Below are 18,317 nucleotides of genomic sequence, written 5' to 3'. Positions count from 1 at the left end.
TCCCTCATAGTGATCATAGAACCTGAGGGGGAAATCTTGCAACTGAAGTAGGTTAGAACATTACAAGCATAACAACCCCCCATCTCCCCTTAGTAAACAATCAGTGTGTTCTTAACAACAGCCAGGTGTACAAGGGATTGCAAGAAGATCTCTGCTTCTCTCTCATGTATAAGCTTGTTAGCAGAGTAAGCATCAAAACTAAATGTGAGGAATGACTCTATTCTCCCCCATTTTTTTGTTGCGTGCTTTTTCCTCCACCCTTTATTGGCCATTTCCGTTGTTGTGCTCATATCGCAGGGCAGAAAATCATTTGCGGATATGTCTTCAGGTATGTTATCTACTTGCCTGCGGGGTTCGTCAATATCCAGAGCTTTGAACAATTCCATTAACACATTCCATTACATAACCCTCGCAGTTCTTCCCTTCGTATTGCACCACTTTCCGCCAGACTCCAGTGTTCCACCTATTCCTTCCAGGGCAACATTGTCAGTGGTCTCATCGATTTCCAACACCTTGTAACAAGGCATCTCGCTAGTATAAGCGTTAGGCCAGCGAACCTCGTCTGTACCTTGTGTCCTTTAGGGGACGGGTAGAGGCCTGAGATACACCCATCCACAGCGTTCCATGCATGAGCTCCTTCTACCTCTCGTAGTGAGTATGCTATTGTCTCCAGTAAGTGGAGAGGGCGGGACATGACGACATCATTTGCAAGAAGTCAGCGTCTCACTCTACACATCTGAGGCAGTACGCCACCAAAGTGGGGAACATTGATGTAATCGATGTGGTATCAGTTATGTTCTTTGTTTGATCATATATTGTATGAATTTGAAGCATTAGGTGCTAGAGACCGCCTCAGGACAGGTAAGACGGGATTCCCAGTACTTGTCTGAAAGGACTTTATCTATATACGCCTCTCACTTTGCACGTAGTTTAGAAAGGGTTGGGGGTATGTGCATCCTTATACCCTGGTATAACCACTTCATCAGGTGTCTGGCAGTGCCCATGAAGTGTATCAAGTGCACTAGTTCGTGTGTTGGTGGCTTTAACCCTTTGGGGGCCCATACAAGTTTATTATACCGTATAATGCCACCAAGTAATAGAACAGGGAACTAGTGAGACCTTGGTCATGTACAAAATCCATTTGATTCAGCAGGGAACCCTCCCCAAATAATGCTCCAACATTAGTTATTTCATCCTGTTTCCCTCTAGCAAGTCAGTGGCGCATCAGCAGCACTCCAGCAGGGGTAGGGAGCCCTAACAACGGAATATTAGGAGCATATTAGTCCTGGGCGGTAATTTCCGTTCAGCTCGCGGAATTTGGGTAATTTTGCGTTTCATGGAGAACGCAAAATTGGCCAAAATTCTGCATTCTGTGACTTTGCATATTTTTTTGCTTGTTCGCGTTCTCAAATGCGTGTTCGCGAGATATTTTCCCCAGAGCATGCAAACAAGGATTGAGAACACTAAAAAAGCATTGCGAACAAGCAATTCCGCGCGTTCCCTTTTGCGGAAATTTGCGTAATGGGATTACGCAAATTCTGCCCACCCCTAGGGCATATGGTGTGGTGGATGCTGTGTAGTTTTAGGCCCACTTCCAATAAGTTAGCTCTACTTTCAAGAGTGGTGAAGTTGCAGGTGGAGTAGTCATTCCAGGTCACAGCAAGGTGTGTAGCGCGCCCCGTGTAATCATGGCAGGGGTGCATGCCACCTCTTGCAGGTAATGTCCTGCTAGCCATACAGTAGGCCTTGAAGTTAGGGGGTCCCATACCCCCGCACCTGCTGGTAATTGAAGCTTTGCCAGACAAACGCAGCATCTCCCTGTGCCCTATATTAATTCTATCAATCTAGTATTCAATAATTTAAACACTGCGTCAGGAACCACTATAGGGAGAGTAGCATAACCATTTTTGCTATGGTCAGGCGCCCTGCCACAGACAGCGGGAGCGATATCTAAAACGCAGTCTGTGATCGCAGGGAAGTAATTACTCTGAATATTTCCATCAAGGGTGTCTTGTTGTTTTCGATATATTTTTGCTCCTAGGTATTTGAAGGTAACTGGGGCTACTGTCAATTCCTCTTCTCCAAAGTGGATCGTTCTCGGTACAGGATTTTCTTTGAAGGAGAATGCAAGTGACATGTTGAAGTTGATTGCTTGCCCCGAAATTGTGTGGGACTGTGCAAATATTTGAACGACTCTTTGTAATTCACACCAGAGATCCCTGGCATATAGTGTAATGTCATCTGCATATAGGGACAGGAATTGTATTGTCTGCTCCAGTGGGATACCTCAGGAGGTCGCATCACCATGCAAACTTCTGTGCTAGTGGTTCTAGTGGAAACCTGAACAGTATTGGGGATAATGGGCACCCCTGCCGTGTTCCTCTCTATATCGTGTATGGGCTTCAAATGTGAGCCCCTGTGTGAGCTCGAGCAGTTGAAGAGGTGTATAATAGTTTCACCCACTTAATAAACTCTGTAGAGATCCCAAATTTGGTAAGGGTGGGCAGCATATATTCCCAACTGAGGGTATTGAAAGGCTGTCATGAATCTAAAGAAAGGCATCCAGCATTAGGGAAAGGATCCTGGAGTGGCCACATTACGTGGTATAATCTACAGATGTTTAATGAGGTGCTCTGGCCAGACACAAACCCTCATTGGTCTGGGTGGATACGTTTATTGAGGATTGGGGGAAGGTGGCTTGGTAGAATTTTACTCAGTATTTTGTATTCCGTGTTTAAATGGGATAGCGGCCTATATGCTGTTATATCAGTACGGTCTCTAACTGGTTTTGGCAGGGATGTTACAAGGGCCTAGATCGTCATAGAGGAAAGGGCTCCTAGAGCTGCCTGATATAACAAGTTGAGGCACTAATTGTGTGGTGTAGGCTGCATAAAATTCTACAGGGAGACAATCTAACTCCTCGGATTTTGTAGCACGGCAGGTCTTTGATTGGCTTGTATATCTCTGCTGTTATCATTGGGGTTTATCATCCAAGGGGCAGTGTACAAGTGTTCATAATATTCTCGGAAGGCATCATTTGTCTCAAGTTGGGTATTTACAGTGTTGTCCAATGGGGTGCAGATATATGGTTTGAGGACAACTGGAGGGGAATCTCTATTTAGGCGGGCGAGTACTGTCCCCACTTTATCTGCCTCTGTGTGTTTTTTTTGTGCGTGTATGCAATAGTCCACCACCGGCGGTAGTTCTAGCAGATCTGCGTACTCAATGCGTGCATCCTGCAGTTTCTGGACTCCTGCGGGGACAATATAGCTTCTCTCTCCAGTGCCAATCACAGGTGCCCCTCATGACTACATTGAATGCCTCCCATTCTCTCAGTGGTGTGTAGGAGGTATTTGCATTTGTCATAAAATATGTATCTATTGTGGAGGTCATAGGTGCAGGGAAGGTGCCATCCTCAAGTAGGAAAGGGTTAACTTCCATGTCGAAATGAGTGTAGGTACTCATCCCCAGGATAATGGTAATTCTAGGGGATTATGGTCTAATAGCGTACTCCCTAAGTATGTCAAATTGGTATTTGTGTTAACAGTGTGGGGAAACACAGTATGCGGTCTATACGAGTTTGTAGTGTGTGTGTTGGTGAATAAAATTAATATTCTTGGGATCCACTATTCATGTTGCGCCATGCATCTTGTAGTGACCACCCATGCAGTTAGTGCTTTAGCTTGTCTTGCTGTTGCCGCTCAAGGGAGTGTCAGATGAGATTGATCTAATTGTGTGTCCACTACTGCATTGTAATCTCCTCCCAGTATCCAGAGGTGGTTAGACCCATCCGCTTATGCTGTGCTGACTCTCACTAAGAACGCATCATGTTCAGTATTTGGAGCATAAATGCTGACTAAGTCTGTGTGATCTCTATTAAGCTTGCCTCGCATATTGTGTATCTGCCTTCTGCAACTATGCGCTGCTCTATCATCTCAAATGGAACTCCAGCCTTAATTCAAACTGCTGCCTCCATGCAAACACAGATGCAAAAACCACAGTTGATGGACAGAATGCAGAACAATGTCATACATTCACCCCAGTACAGAGATCTGGGCCTAAATCCATCGTGTTTTTGCACTCCACATCACCCCAGTTCAGACATGGCCATATGCAAATCAGTCTGACCCTGTGACTCATGGGAACAGTCCAGCCCGAACTGCCAAGCCATGCCTTCCCTGGACCGGAAACAAGCTTCCGAGGACCGGTTTCTGGTATTCCAGCCGTCTTCAGCCCGACTTGTTTGAATCCAGTGGTGTGGAGAGCATGGGACTCACGTCTGAGCATACCCATCCCACTCGGGGTGACAAATGCAAAAACCACAGTTGATGGACAGAATGCAGAACAATGTCATACATTCACCCCTGTACAGAGATCTGGGCCTAAATCCATCGTTTTTTTGCACTCCACACCACCCCAGTTCAGACATGGCCACATGCAAATCAGTCCGACCCTGTGCCTCATGGGAAATAGTCCAGCCCGAACGGCCAAGCCATGCCTTCCCTGGACCGGAAACAAGATTCCGAGGACCGGTTACTGGCATTTCAGCCGTCTTAAGCCCGGCTTGCTTGAATCCAGTGGTGTGGAGAGCATGGGACTTACGCAAAGTAGTCTCAAGATGGAATTTCTGGACAAAGTGTTAAATGTCCACCAATCCTCCTTGACAACAGACTGCATGCCACATGTAGGCCATGACACAACAGGTTGCTCAGGAGAAAACATTAACGACGAGCTGGTCATGGACCCACATACCCTGTTCTCTGTACTGTGAAGAGGCCTGGTTACCCAGATTCAAACCTAGCTGAGGTTTCAGAGGTATGTGTAAGCCATGATCGAAGGCTTTGTTGAGCAAGACATAGCAGGCTACTATGATCTTGCACAGAACTTCTGGGGAGTACAAAAGAATCCCCCTAAGTTCAAGACATCTGAATCGCGACTTCAGGGGACCAAAAGTGCATTCTATGATAGCTCAAGTATTTATTTGTGTCCTATTGAGGTACAGTGGCTTCATGTCTGTATGTTATGAGGTTATGAGGGGAGAGTGCATATCCAGAAACATTTGAGAAAGAAATTGAGGATATATTTGTACATGTCCCTCTTAAACCTGTACAGTACAAGATTTATGAGATGGTACATGCAGTGTCTGTTGGGGGCATGTATGTGGCTTGAGGGTTAGTGTGTAATATGGTTGTGTATATTATAAAACATTCATAGATAGCAGACTTGTGTGCTGTTTGATACTTACCCAGTAGCCACATGTTACCAAATTCTCATGCTGCCATCCAATGGGCACGAGATTACAAGCAAACAACATAGCTGTCATGAGAATTGTCTGGGAACACTGCTTGCACATCAATAAAGCTACCACTGGCATCACTGACACCCTGCACATTGATAGAGTGGCAGCAGTGTATGTTACAGAAGATGTGTGTAATGTGGTGTGGTGGCTGAGGAGCCATATGGGTGCAACAATTGCACTGAGCACACGTGGGAAACATGAAATGAGGTAGAAATCCCTAGCTAACCTGTGCCTCCTGGCCAGTGTACAGGGCATTCGTATGTGGAGATGGGCTCTCCTATTGATGCAGTTCAGTACATAATGCAAGCATTAGGACTGACTTGCCTGCAAGATACCCATAATGTCACTGCAAAGCCTACAGAACAACCAGGTAGCAAAACACTAGAGAGCTGCTAGAACCCTTGACATAGTCTGGGATGGCATAGGAGCTGCAGGTCATGTAGTCAAGGTCCTGCTCCTACTCAAAACACATCTCCAAGGTGACATCTGGTGGAAACGGTATCTGGCCCTGACATCTTAACTGGACATCTCACATACATTTATCCTGTTGTTAAAAATTCTCTCTACTTTCCTCCTCCTGCTCCTCAAATCATCCTGTCGCCTGGCATGGGGCAAATCAACAAACACATTGATTGACATGTTGAAACGTCTAAAAGGGTTGGTTAGTGTCAGCCCTGCTTTTATGTTAGCAGCAGAGCTGGGGTTGGGATTTTCACCTGGATCTGGGGTGGGGGGGGGGGGGTAGGCTCTGACACAGGCATGGCAGGTTTAATGCAAACTTCCTCCGCCCTGAGTGCGTAGATTCTGCCATGAGTGCAGAGATTCCACCACAAGTGCAGAAACTCCGCCCTGAGTGCAGAGATTCTGACCGAGTGCGGACGTAAAGTTACTACTCGTAAATGAAGTTGTAATCTTAGTCTCGAGTCTACGTTTAATTTAAGCATGGGCTGAAAATTCATTCCACTCGCGGAATTTGCGCATTTTCCGTGATATCCCGATCCGCGAATCTCGCGAAATTGCGGTAAAATCCGCGAATCAGCGGGGACGAATTTTCAGTAAAGCACTTACAGGGTTACAGCAGCAGGTGCAAAAGTTGAAGCTAATTTTTTGTAACCTTTTACAAAAGGGTTACAAAGAAATTAGCTTCAACTTGGGCACCTGCTGCTATAAGCCTGTAAGTGCTTCCTGGCACCTAGTTGCCTACTTGCAACTATTCTCTGACCCTGCTCTGACCCTTGAAGCAGGGTCAGAGAATAGTTACAAGTAGGCAATGAGGCACCTGCCACGAAAATTAAACCTCAACAGGAAGCGCTGACAGATATAAAAACAAGCACTTGCAATGCAATAGGTCTCGCATTAGGAAAGTTTGAGCTATTGGTCTTGTAAATTACAATTTTTTTTATTTATGTGTTGGTTTTGAAAATAGCTAAATTAATAGCTTTGTTATTTACAATGCCAATAGTTATAACTTTCGCAAATGTGACACCTATAGCATTTGTAATGCAACATGTTTTGTATTTACGTGACTTAGATGTATTGATATTACAAATTACAATGGCTTTTAATGTTTTAAAATAATTAATACTTAAATAAAAGTGATTTTAATTTATAATGGCAATACCTTAAACTTTTGTAAATAACTTTTGTGGAGATTATGTTCAGTGTATTTTATTGTGACGAAAATCCAAGAACAGAAGTGAAATATTAACATCTTTTTGTGACATTTGTAATAAAGCTTGAAACATTGAGAGAACATATGTGAAACAGTTGTTGTTGAATCGTTGCGCAGATTGATGCTGGCATGGTGCTGAGTGGTGCTGTGGTGGTGCTGAGTGGTGCTGTGGTGATGCTGAGTGGTGCTGTGGTGGTGCTGAGTGATACTGGGATGGTGCTGAGTGATGCTGGGGTGGTGCTGAGTGGTGCTGTGGTGGTGCTGAGTGATGCTGTGGTGGTGCTGAGTGATGCTGTGGTGGTGCTGAGTGGTGCTGTGGTGGTGCTGAATGATAATGTGGTGGAGCTGGGTGATAATGTGGTGGTGCTGAGTGATGCTGTGGTGGCGCTGAGTGGTGCTGTGGTGATGATGATTGGTACTGTAGTGGTGCTGAGTGATGCTGTGGTGGTGCTGAGTGATGCTGTGGTGGTGCTGAGTGGTGCTGTGGTGGTGCTGATTGGTGCTATGGTGGTGCTGAGTGATGCTGTGGTGGTGCTGAGGGGTGCTGTATTGGTGCTGAGTGATGCTGTGGTGGTGCTGAGTGATGCTGGTAGGTGCTGAGTGGTGCTGTGGTGGTGCTGAGTGATGCTGTGGTGGTGCTGAGTGATGCTGTGGTGACACTGTGAAGGACTGGGTTCTTTGGACCCAGCGGTGCCAGGGCACAACACCTGAAACCTTCGTGGGTAACCTGCTCCGGCGTACAAATCACAGAGACACGGGACACTTCCTTCGGCGTCAAAGAGTCAAGGTTTATTTACTGCAGGGAACACAGAAGTCACAGGAAGTACATCGAGTGTAGTTCGGGGAGACTGCTTCAAATTGTATTTGTGGATCGCTCCTTTTATACAGTTTCTACCCATAGGATAACATGATACACAATAGTTTACAACCTGGTTCCCACAAGTCGCTCTCAGAGGGGTCGCTTAGATCACTTTGAAACACACAAGATCCGGAACATAAGTGCGGAAACATTTGGCGGTTCCCAACTGTAAAAACCCATCTTCCCACCATTAGCAAATTCCAATCAGCAGTAAAGTAGATCGAAACAGGAGCGAAGACAGGTGCAGAGGAAGACGGGGACAGTGGGGAGATCGGAAAGGGTGTAAAAGGGGGGTGTCGAGAAGCACGAGATACAGGCATCAAAGGGACGTGCCTAATGAGATGCACGGCTGAGACAATAAGCCCGTGCGGCAAGATGAGCCTCGAGCGGCGCCATCTGCCTTACAGTAGCATCCCCCTCGTCATAAAGACACTTTCAAAGAACATGTGTCTTCCGCAAATATCTTGGGAGTCCCAGGGTCGCGAAGCGGACAGCGTCCGTTCGCTGGCTACTTGAGGGCAAGAGACAAAATGGATGCCGTATCTAAGATGGAACCCGTGGGTACAGATGACAAACCCACATAACAAACGAACAGTTTAAGTTAGCACAGCGAAACTGCGCACACTTGCTAAACTCGTCATTTGCGGTTCATAGATACTAGACTCGACCATATTCGTGTGAGTCGAAAACACCACTTGCAATTGTCACGGAACCTCAGACGCTCCTTTTGCCCTCATGTAGGCAAGCACTAGTCGGAATCATACTCGATATTCATCAGACCATCAAGATGTCGTTGTAGCATAGCTCTGTCCAACCGAGTCCCCTTGGTAACAGATGGTTGTCTCATACACGTTGTAGCACAGAGGCCACATAAGGCAGGACCACACTGCACACAAAGGCAACACGTGAACAGGAACACTACCACAACCCCGATGATCGTCAGAATCTTCCAACCCCAAGTCGACACCAGGCCCCAAAACCAACCAAGTAGCGTCCAATCCCCTACATCCACGTGTATGGATTCGGAGATCTTGTGCAACTTCGAGATGGCTTGATAGACAGTAGGAGCATTATCTGGAATGAAAATGCAACAGCTCGAATGGATCACTTTACATACCCCACCGCGATCTGCTAAGACAACATCTAAAACCATACGGTTTTGTAATGTCATAAGTCTCTCCGCCTGAAGTTCTGTGGTGATATTACCAAGGGCACTGGCAGTAATGTTAGCTGTCGATTCTACCACTCGAGTCAAATGTCTCAGGTTCCTACTATTAACCATAGGTCCCCAAAACGGGAGGAAACCCTTGAAAAAGTCTCCTGCCTCTTGACCGGCAGTATCCTCTTCACTAATTACGCCTCGTACAACTCTAGTCTTATGATAATCGGCATCTACAGTAAACGTCGGAGGCAACAGATTTGCAACAAAACATGAGCCCATGAAGTCTGCGGGCAACCATGTGTATGCACGATCATGACAGATGAAGTACGTACCCTTGGCAGCCAGAAGCACAGGGATCGGGGACATTGACAGAACGTAACTTTCAGTGCAAGCACTTACTCCAAGTGAGGCTTGCGAGCCACGACCCACAAGACAAAAATTACCAGTGTGGGGTACGACCCATATTGGAGACGAGCTTTTAAGCTGCTTTTCATTAGTGAACGTACTATATTCCCCTTTATTCGGTGCCCTATAGGCTTGTACCTCTGCCTTAGGGATGAGATAAGCATCATAGATCTCATCTTCCAAATCCTGTATTATCATCGATACCACCCACTGCCATGAGGTAGGACCCGGTTTGGGGGAACGTTCTGGAGAGGGGTGGAAACCTAGTGCGCTTCGAAGCATTGTTTGGTATGCTCGAGCTGACCCTTGGGAACTATACGGTAACACCAGATATGGAATTCCCTTACCCGTAGTATGTGGCATCAACCCACACACCCAACAATTAGTAGTGTTAACCACTAACTGATGCTGATGGAGGAGCTGGATAAAGGAATTGTTGCGGAATTCTACACGTCTAGCCTGTTCGTGTTCTGGTAACATATGAAAGGAATGAGGAGAAGCAGTAGAAGTAATGTTAGGGTAAGGAGTAGGAGTAGGGGTAGGAAGTAAGAAGTAAGACATAGTGTAATACACCCCACCCGCCAAAAATGCAGAAGCAGTTAAAAACAGTACAAACAATTGGAATACAAAACATTTAGTACGACTAAGTTTCTGCAGTTTGACTCTATACGCCTGCGTTCCTTCCAAATCGTTCAGCTTTGAAAATGCCATTTCCCTATGACCGTCCGCAACGTTTCTTGACGCACTTCGTTCTGTGCAGCAATAGTCAATTCCCAGGAGTTCCTAGGAACCGACGGCCTTTAACCTAGCGTCAAGACCTACTGTCCAGAAGGAAGTACGCGCGCGGCCCTACGGCCCTCAATACACAATATGTATTTATTTAGCACAATAATTCAGCTGTGGAAGGAAAAAGATACAAGGAAGAAGCTTGATATATATATATATACAAAACAATTTTCAATGATACGAATGTTCAAAGTTGATCATGGGAAACGAAGATATTGCAGTTATCAGTTTCAGCAAAGCAAGAAAAAAATTTATTTGTCCTTAGTATGAGAACGCAAAGAATATCGATGTTTCCCAGGACGTGTCTGCTCGTCAAACAAAGGATCTGTCGAAGAGACAGCGTCCTGCTGATCAGTTCGTTGATTTGGTCTTGAGTCTTTTGCTGACAATGTTCCAACAATGGCTTTCTGCTGCGCTGAGTGTTCGCCAACAAGTTGTGCGTCACTGAAAGGTACAAACGCCGGCAATGTCGCTGCTTCTGTTGACGCAATGCCTTTCCTCACCCACGGGTCTGCCGGCAAAGGAATAGGGACTCGCTTACAATGGGTAGCATGTACCCAGTTCTTCCGTCCCTCAAGACGAACGGCAGTCCTCGTGGCCAAAAGCACCTGGTGAGGTCCAACAAAGCGGGGGTCCAGATTCTTCTTGCGCGAAAAATTTCGGGTGACAACCCAATCACCAGGCTGGAGCTGGTGGCCTGGACCCTCCGTCTGCGTCGGCAAGGCGTCGTAAACCTGTTGATGAATTAACCTCAGTTTAGCAGTCAAGTCATGTAAGTAGTCAATCAACATCGGGTACTCAAGATCAACGAATATACCTGGCCTAGGAACCCCCCACACATTCGCAGGACGGCCGAACACTATTTCATAGGGACTAAGCCCTATTCGGGAGTGTACAGTCGCCCTAGTTGACAGTAATGCTAGAGGCAAAGCGTCAGGCCACGAAAGTCCAGTCGTAGCCTGGATCTTCGCTAATTTCAGTTTAAGGGTGCCATTGTACCCTTCAACCAATCCAGCTGACTGGGGATGATTGGCGCTATGGAATTTCTGATTAATTCCAAGGCCCTTACACACACTCCTCATCACACTTCCAACAAACTCACTTCCGTTATCTGACCACACGACTCTAGGCATTCCATACCGAGGAAAGTATTCCTTCAGTAGGATTTTCGCAGTAGACAAGGCAGTATTATCTTTGAGGGGATAGGCCTCGATCCATCGGGAGAATGCGCAAACCACAACCAAAACGTATTTCAGGTTATTGCATCGCTCCATATGGATGAAGTCCAATTGGATCACCTCAAAGGGATACGAAGGAGGAGCAAAACTGCCAGGGGGAGTTGGGGTTCCTTTGCCAGGATTGTACATTATACACACCATACAATTCTTCACCAAACGTTCAGCACACTTAGTAATTCCATCATTCTTCCACACATCAGCCAACAACTTGCAAATACCTTTCGCGCTAATATGTGCTAACCCATGTGCCATTTGCACAACGGCCAGTACATACGCATCAGGCAACATCCATCTTTTCTGATCTGACAAATCAATCCAGCAACCATTCACATCCAACCTTCCCGTACTTTCTTTCCACTTCATCTTTTCAGTGTCGGTGGCCTCATTCTGAATTGCTTTCACACTCTCTATAGTATTCTCACACATACTTGATTCTGTAGGCCACCTAACCGAATTCGTCACATACATTCGAGTGCTAAGGTTCCGGGCAGTCTCCTTAGCAATCTCATCTGCAAACGCATTACCACGACCAACATCATCCGTCACCTTACGATGCGCACTACATTTAACAATTGCAACTTGAGCAGGCAAAGTCAATGCATCCAAAAGATCGTTCACAAGCTGGCCATGCTGTATTTTCGTGCCATGTGACGTCAAGAAACCACGTTCTCGCCACAATCGTCCGAAACTATGCGCTACACCGAAAGCATACTGACTATCGGTGTACACATTCACACGTTTACCTTTTGCTAATACACATGCTCTAGTAAGAGCGATCAGCTCTGCAGCTTGGGCAGAATTCTGATTCAATCTCGCAGTCTCAACAACAGTATTCAATGTCACCACAGCATAAGCAGTAGTCACATCACCATTCGGCAATTTAAAACATGACCCATCCACATACAGGATGCCATCCGGGTCTTCCAATGGGGTGTTTTTAAGGTCCACACGACCTTTTGTTTCCTCCTCTGTACGCAAGTAGCAGTCATGTTCTGCTACTACATCTGACTCTGCACTAATTGGTAACAAAGTTGCCGGATTTAGGACATTACAACGTTTTATCTGAATGTGGCTTGCCAAGAGCGTCAATTCGTACCCAGATAACCTCGCACTCGTCAAGTGCTGAGTTTTCGTACGGTTCAAAAGAGTATCGACTGCATGCGGAACCATCACCGTAAGCATATTATCCATGACCAATCCTGCTGATTGTCGGATGGAGACCGCAGCTGCCGCAGTTGCTCTCAAACAACTCGGCAATGCTCTAGCTACTGGGTCTAAGGTCGAGGAAAAATATGCACATGGACGTTGCTTACCACCAAAAGGTTGCGTTAAGACGCTTAAAGCACAACCTTCCCTCTCGTGAACATATAACGTGAACGGTTTACTGTAATCAGGGGTACCTAACACAGGGGCCGAACACAATGAATCACGTAATTCAGAAAAACGTTTCTGACATTCTTCCGTCCATGGTAAAGGAGTCGAAACATCCTTGCACGTAAGAGCCACCAATGGTTTCGCTAGCAATGAAAAATTAGGAATCCACTGCCTGCAGTACGATGTGATACCTAGAAAGGCACGCACATCTCTTTGGGTTTGTGGCACAGCCATGCGCGCAATCGCTGCAATTCTCTCTGGGGTCAATCTCCTTCCCTCCTTTGACAATAAGTGACCTAGATAGGTTACTTCTTGACAACAATATTGGAGTTTAGAAGGTGACACCTTGTGATTTAACTCACAGAGATGTTGCAGCAACGACACTGTAGCAATTTTGCAAATGTCCTGAGTATCAGCAGCCACCAATAAGTCGTCGACGTATTGGATTAAAGCCGCACCAACCGGCAACCTAAACGCATCTAGTTGACCCTTCAAAGCTTGACTGTAAATCGATGGACTTTCACAGTAGCCCTGAGGAGCGCGTTTGAACCGGAAGCTACGTCCACCAAGAGAGAAACCGAAAAGGTCCCTGCTCTCTTCGGCAATCGGGATGCTGAAAAACGCATTTTTCAAATCAATCACCGAAAACCATGAAGCCGTAGCTGGAATCAGAGTCAGTAGCGCCGTAATGTCAGGCACAACAGGGAATTGAGGAACCACAATTTTATTCACCTCCCGTAAATCAATAACAAAACGATAAACAGGCGGTTTGGTAGGATCAGTACGTTTAAGAATGGGCAGTACAGGACTATTGCACACGTTTCCCCGAGTTTCTTCAATGACATCTTTCTCGATCAAATCATAGATGATCGCTAACAAAGCTCGTTCACCATCCAGGGAGATACGATATTGGGGAATACGTGGCAATCGCACATTCGATTTCAACTGAACAACATAAGGGGAGATATCAAGTAGGCCCACGTCGTTTGGACCCGTCGCCCACAAAGATGCAGGAAGAGAACTCAATTCCGGTGGAAGCTTATCGAGGGACAAGTACATGGGAGAGACTACCCTCTCTCCTAACGTAAGCGTTATACCCGCAGGAGAACAATACAAAGTCGCATACAAGCGTTTAAGCAAATCCAGACCCAAAAGATTTTCGCCACAACCAGTAGACAAAATCAATGGAGCTTCGAGCTCACGTGGCCCAATTTTAAGGGGCAAAGGGCGCGAAACTGGATTGCTAACGGGGGCGCCAGAGAATCCAACAGATACATTTGTTAAGCCAGACAAAGGTGCGCCAGGGAGTTTCGAATGCATGATAGAACTTTTCGCTGCACCAGTGTCCAACAGAAAAGGCTCAACGACGCCCGATGTAGCAACTGCGACGTAAGGCCCTCTCTGATCAACCGGAACTGATACCACTCCCTCTCCTTGTCTTTGGCTGTCCTAGTAATTACTATCGTCAGTTCCCTGATCGACGTAATAATCGTCTACATTGTACTGCGCAGATCGTCCTTGCGATGATCCACGTTGGTCGAAACAATTATTAGAATTTGACGAGTTATCAGAACGGTCGTTCTGAGCACCACGACCTCTACCACGTGATGCGTTCTGTGAACCACCACGACCTCCTCTAGACGAATTACCACCACTACGATCATTTAAAGCAGGACAATTGAATTTAATGTGTCCCTCCTGTCTACAATAAGCACATTGGTTGTACCCCAACGAAGATCTCTGAAAAGATGAATCATTACGCGGCTGCGATCGATTTGATTGCGACTGCGATCTATTCTGCTGAGGCGCATTCTGATTAGAACGCGGCGGATATGCTTGTTGTAACAACACTTTAGTTTTCAGCTCTTTCGTCTTTTTATCGGCACGGTCATTTTCCTCTTTTTCTCTATTTTCGTAATATTGTGCCGTAGCCAGAATCTGAGCTGAGGTAGAAACGGCCCATGAACTTTCTGAATTCTTCAATTTATTGCACAAGTCGGGCAATAAGTTCGATACAAATTTATCCACAAACAACCTTTGTCCACCCTCAGTACCCATATCCTGCCCACTATGATCGACGAATGTTTCCTCGAACCTCGTAAAGAAGTCTGAAACACTCTCATCTTTCTTCTGCTTACAGGCTGACAACTTGTCCCAATTTACCCTCATAGCTGGCATAAGCGTTTTCATTAACGTAATGATTCGCTGGGGAAGAAGTTCAATCAACTGATCGGGTTTAGTAGCAGCCACTTGTCCAGCGTCTGCCGCTGTAATGGCAGCCCAATCACCACCTAATTCATTCGCGTGATCTTGGTGACGAATCTTGGCCCATACCGGTTGCGGTACGACATTGCCAAACAACATGTCGATATCGGCCAGATTCATTATCGTAGCGTCTACGAGCTGCGATAATTCTTTGTAATACCCCGCAGGATTTTTGCGAGGATCAGGCAAAGTTTGTTTCACCTGAAGCACTTCCGATCGTTTCCAAGGGAGGTGTATCCACACTCTCTGGAAATGTGCTGGTATTGGAGCATTAGCATTAGTATTATCAGCGGGTACCCAAACTGGCGGAACTTCTCGCATAGGATATTGGCCAGACCCATCTCGTTGTTCAATGTCCTCAACGAACAATGCATGAGGAATAGGAGCAGGACGAAGAGATAGCAACCGTTCAATAGCACGTCGGACATTAGTGTCGACTATCAGTCCAGTTGCGAACTGAAGCCGGAGTTCAGACAGGGCGGTCAGCACCTCGTCAGGCGCATTGTCCGCTATCTGATCATGTAAGAACTTGCACATTTCATCAAACACATATCTCTGAGTAGGTATGTTGAATTGATCAAACGTTTCGAGGACAACACGAGGTGGATTTCTAACAGGGTTTATCATCCAACCCATCGCCATATTGTATAGCGCAACACGTTCTCTATTACCAGGAAGCTGGCTACGTCTCTGTGGACCATCAGAACCTGCAGACCCGAAAACAGGTCCGAGCGACTGAAAGAAGTTTGTCGCAAGGGGAGAATCACGATTACGAGTAGAGGGAGAAGAGTAAGACACAGGACTAACAAGAGAAGGAGTAGAGACGTTAGCAGCAACAGGGGTTAACAACACAGGAGCAGTAGCGTGAGCAGTAGCGGGAACAGGAGTATGTGGAAGCGGAGGAGCAGTAGGAATAGAAAGAGGCAAAGGAGCAGGAACAGTCGGAAGAGCAAGTGCAGGTTGAGGAACTGGTGGAACAGGTACGGCAGGGACCACAGGAGCTGCGGTACCCTGTACGTACGGAGGTGGCGACTTCATAAGATAGGACATTAAAGAATCCTCAACTGCCTCTTCCTTCTTATCCGACTCCGTAGACAAAACAGGATAGCATTTGTCTATGGACATACGCTGTAATCTCTCAAACACTTCCTTATCCTTATCCTCCTTATCACGCTGAAACTGCTCAGCTTTCTTTACTATAGTAGCAACAGTATCTCGCTGACTACGTTTATTTTGTCTGATCTCTTTCTGTCGGGCTTCTTTGCGCCAGAACCGAAAGGCATCAAACATGGCCGGCCTTGATTTACGTTCGAACAACTTTATTTCCAAATTATCTAAGATCGACGCTTCGAAGCTACCGTGAGGTGGCCAACGAAGATCGCCGTCTTTCTTTGTATATTTGATCCAATAATCGTTAAAAGCAATCGGGCCTAGCCCATGTTTGCTATATAAGTCATATGTAGGAGTTCCAACCGGAGGTATCGGACACGAGTCCTCCAGCAGGGAATCCGCACCACAAGGTCTAAAGCAACTGAACAAAGTACTGCGACCAGGCATCTTGCACACTAGCCGAGTTTCACAAACTTCAAGGGTTACGGGATTTCGGGATTTACCAAGTCCCAGCAAAGAACTAAACCCTCGGTCTTTGGCGGCTGCAGTCGTCAAACAAATACAACAACAACAAAGTACGCTAGCAAAGTGTCACCGACAAAAACACTCACACAGCGTGTACAACAAAGACACCCGCTAAAGTGTCTACAACAAAAACACTCGCTAAAGTGTTTACAACAAAGACACTCGCTAAAGTGTCTACAACCAAGAACTCTGGGAGCGACCCACAAATACTTAACTCAAAGATCAATGGCGTCCTCAGGAAGGCCCGTCAATCGTCTCGCTATACCAAGGTCTACGCCAGGCGCCAAAACAGGTCTACAGTCAGGGTAGCAGTCCGTCGCAGCCGTTAGGAGGCGGGAATCTTCGCGGGAAAAGTCTTCGGGCCACTTATTTCGACAACAGGATCGATGAAGCGGGGTGCACCTTCCCTCGGAGATTTCACACGAAGTTCCTCACGATCGTCAGGCTTGGACCGGTACCACTGATGCAGCCCCACGTTGGGCGCCAACTGAAGGACTGGGTTCTTTGGACCCAGCGGTGCCAGGGCACAACACCTGAAACCTTCGTGGGTAACCTGCTCCGGCGTACAAATCACAGAGACACGGGACACTTCCTTCGGCGTCAAAGAGTCAAGGTTTATTTACTGCAGGGAACACAGAAGTCACAGGAAGTACATCGAGTGTAGTTCGGGGAGACTGCTTCAAATTGTATTTGTGGATCGCTCCTTTTATACAGTTTCTACCCATAGGATAACATGATACACAATAGTTTACAACCTGGTTCCCACAAGTCGCTCTCAGAGGGGTCGCTTAGATCACTTTGAAACACACAAGATCCGGAACATAAGTGCGGAAACATTTGGCGGTTCCCAACTGTAAAAACCCATCTTCCCACCATTAGCAAATTCCAATCAGCAGTAAAGTAGATCGAAACAGGAGCGAAGACAGGTGCAGAGGAAGACGGGGACAGTGGGGAGATCGGAAAGGGTGTAAAAGGGGGGTGTCGAGAAGCACGAGATACAGGCATCAAAGGGACGTGCCTAATGAGATGCACGGCTGAGACAATAAGCCCGTGCGGCAAGATGAGCCTCGAGCGGCGCCATCTGCCTTACAGTAGCATCCCCCTCGTCATAAAGACACTTTCAAAGAACATGTGTCTTCCGCAAATATCTTGGGAGTCCCAGGGTCGCGAAGCGGACAGCGTCCGTTCGCTGGCTACTTGAGGGCAAGAGACAAAATGGATGCCGTATCTAAGATGGAACCCGTGGGTACAGATGACAAACCCACATAACAAACGAACAGTTTAAGTTAGCACAGCGAAACTGCGCACACTTGCTAAACTCGTCATTTGCGGTTCATAGATACTAGACTCGACCATATTCGTGTGAGTCGAAAACACCACTTGCAATTGTCACGGAACCTCAACTGAGTGGTGCTGTGGTGGTGCTGAGTGGTGCTGTGGTGGTGCCGAGTGGTGCTGTTGTGGTGCTGAGTGATAATGTGGTGGTGCTGAGTGATAATGTGGTGGTGCTGAGTGATGCTGGGGTAGCGCTGAGTGATGATGTGGTGATGCAGAGGGCAGAAGGGCACAAAAAACTGCCTAACAGAGGACAGAAGGGCAGAAAAACAAGGGGAAAACGAGTC

The sequence above is a fragment of the Lissotriton vulgaris genome, chromosome 3_1 (assembly GCF_964263255.1).
Source record: "Lissotriton vulgaris chromosome 3_1, aLisVul1.2, whole genome shotgun sequence".
Lineage (NCBI taxonomy): Eukaryota > Metazoa > Chordata > Amphibia > Caudata > Salamandridae > Lissotriton > Lissotriton vulgaris.
This window is presented reverse-complemented; position numbering follows the sequence as displayed.